General features: G+C 38.7%; 1 protein-coding gene across 1 annotated transcript in view; it reads right to left on the bottom strand.

Moving 5' to 3' along the window:
* Window positions 1-2788, bottom strand: part of LOC106872231 (fibroblast growth factor 18) — a 106839-nt gene that overhangs the window by 92975 nt on the left and 11076 nt on the right. The gene's annotated exons all lie outside the window — the stretch shown is intronic.

The raw sequence follows: 2788 nt of genomic DNA, 5'->3' as shown, positions 1-2788 counted from the left end.
TATATATATATATATATATATATATATATATATATGTGTGTGTGTGTGTGTGTGTGTGTGTGTGTTTGTATGTGTATATGTATATATATATGACAAAGAAATATGCACAAACAGACACGCACGCGCGCATGCGCTCGTACATACACTTTTTTGCTTGTTTTTTTTATTTTGTTGATGCTATACTTTTTCATGGGGCCAACGGCGCCGCGTAAAATCCGCATCATCTAAGATACGTAACCTCTTAATAGAAATGTCCACATGGCTATAACCTCATAGACACCTATCTTCTGTGCCAACATGTCATCACTTCATAGAAAAAACTAATGTCTCAGTCCAAGACAAAGTACATTCCTGCTAACTTCGATTATCAGATTTTATTCCAACGACGACAAAAATCGGCCATTATCCGGCTTCTTTATCAACGAAAGCGAATTTTCTCTTAACAGGTTAATGTCTGCGAAAGTTGGTTGAACTCTTATACGTTGCGACATTTTCTAATGAAAGAGAATGAAATAAATTGGTGCGGACGTGACTGCGATGAAAGAAGCTTGCTTCCCAACTACTTGTTTCTGGGTTCGGTACCACTGTGTGTCAACTCGGGCCCGTATGTTCTATTATAGTTCCGATCCGCCCAAGGCTATGTGAGCGAATTTCGGTGTATGAAAACTGAAAGAAGTCCATCGCGTACGTACGTACGTACATACGTATGTATGTATGTATGTATGTATGTATGTATGTATGTATGTCATTATTTAGTTTTGTTTCGTGCCATACAGACATACCTGCGCCTATAATATGTAGTTTTGATTTACTACCTAGTTTTAATAGACGAAGGTGCGTGGCTTAGTGGTTAGGGCATTCGGCTCGCGATTGTAGGGTCGTGAGTTCGATTTCCGGCGGTGCGTTGTGTCCTTGAGCAAGACACTTTATTTCACGTTGCTCCAGTCCACTCAGCCTGCAAAAATGGGCAGTACCTGTATTTCAAGGGCCCAGCTTTGTCACACTCTGTATCACGCTGAATCTCTCTGGGAAGTATGTGAAGGGGTACGCACGTCTGTTGGGTGCTCAGACATTTGTACGTTAGCCTCACGAGCAAGCTGTTCCGTTGATCAGATCAACTGGAACCCTCATCCTCGTAAGCGACGGAGATCCAGTTAGTTTTAATATCTACTTCTAATTGCTGGTGCCACAGCATGGTCGGAAGTCCAATAACTGAAACAAGTACACGATAAAATATATAATAAGCGTGTTGATGTGTTGTGATATAGAGATTAGAGTTTCCTACAATTAACAATAAAAATAAGTTCTAGCAGGCTCCAAACAGAGAAGGATTCAAAGAGATCTAAAAATGAGATTAACATTTTATATGAAATTCCGTGAAAAGCTTTGTAAAATTGTTCGTCTCATAAACTAGAATTTATCCATACTTTCCTCCCAAATTACAAACGTGAAGAAATTCAAACTAAAGTTAAACGCTACAAAATTATGTTTGAAGGACTTACAACGATGTCTCCCTGTCTCCCGTCGAGAAGACGACATTTATGTAGATTGTCCTTACTTTCTCAGACTTATTAATTATTTGAAGGAGCGAGAACAATAAACTCTTGTTTAAAAAGCCTTATGGGGAAATTGTCCTATATTTTCAAACTTATTAACTCTTTGAAACAAGTGAGAACAATAAACCCCTATTCGTTGCTCTTCAACCCCTGGTCGAACTTAACTCAGCTGCCCTTTCACTGAAAGCATCATGTATTTTTAGGGATATCCAAGACTATATTATCCAATGTGTCTTTCCTTGTTGGAGAGACTACTGAATCATTTGAAGAATTAGCTGCTATTTCTAGCATTTTGAGCAGCTACTAGTGGATCACTCGTCGGTTCGTTACACCTCTATGTGGTAGGCGTGTCCGGACGTCACCCATCTCTTGAATGAATCTTGTATCGTTTACTAGTTTCAGTTATTGGAATGCGACCATGCTGGAGCACTGCTTTTAAATGGTTTAGTCGATTCCAGTATTTATTTTCGCTTATTTCAGTTTGGTACTTATTCTTTCCATCGGTTCTTTTGCCAAACTACTTTAATACGAAGCCATAAACAAACCAACACCGGCTGTCGAGCGGTGTCGAAGGACAAACACAAAGACACACACACTTGTGCGTGGATTTGGTAGACGGAAACTGTTGTGTTTATCTCCCATCACCGTTTGACAACCGGTGTTGGTGTGTTTATGTCCCTGTAACTTATCAGATAGAATAAGTACCAGGTTCGAAAAAGAAAAAGCCCTTCGGTCGATTTGTTCGACTAAAACCCTTCAAGACATTGCTTCCCTGCACGGCCCCAGTCAAATGACTAAAACAATTAAAAAAGGAAAAAAGAAAAAAAGAAATGAATAAAATCTACTCTAAATTATGAACCAGAGTCATTATAAAAAAAGACCCTCGACCGCTTTCCTTTCTGGTTGACAATTCATATTCCTCAAAGAAAGCAGACGATCTCACAACACTATGGCTGTCAGTTTTTTTTTTTTAATATTGGGGTTGGATTATTAAGTGCGGTTCATATATTTGACTGAAGTGTTTAAGGCTCGCTACTGCTGGGAATAGTACAGACAGGAAACAGAAATAAAAATACCAAGGAGAAATAGTTTTATTTCTTATGGGTTGGTGTGTTTATCGTTCGTCCAGAGAGTGAACGTGTGAGAATGTTTGGCCAAGATTTTTCAAAGATCAAGTTAGAATAAAAAAGAAATTGTTTGAACTGTTGCATATTATTAAATGGTGGGAATTT

The sequence above is a fragment of the Octopus bimaculoides genome, chromosome 18, assembly GCF_001194135.2.
Source record: "Octopus bimaculoides isolate UCB-OBI-ISO-001 chromosome 18, ASM119413v2, whole genome shotgun sequence".
Lineage (NCBI taxonomy): Eukaryota > Metazoa > Mollusca > Cephalopoda > Octopoda > Octopodidae > Octopus > Octopus bimaculoides.
This window is presented reverse-complemented; position numbering and strand designations above follow the sequence as displayed.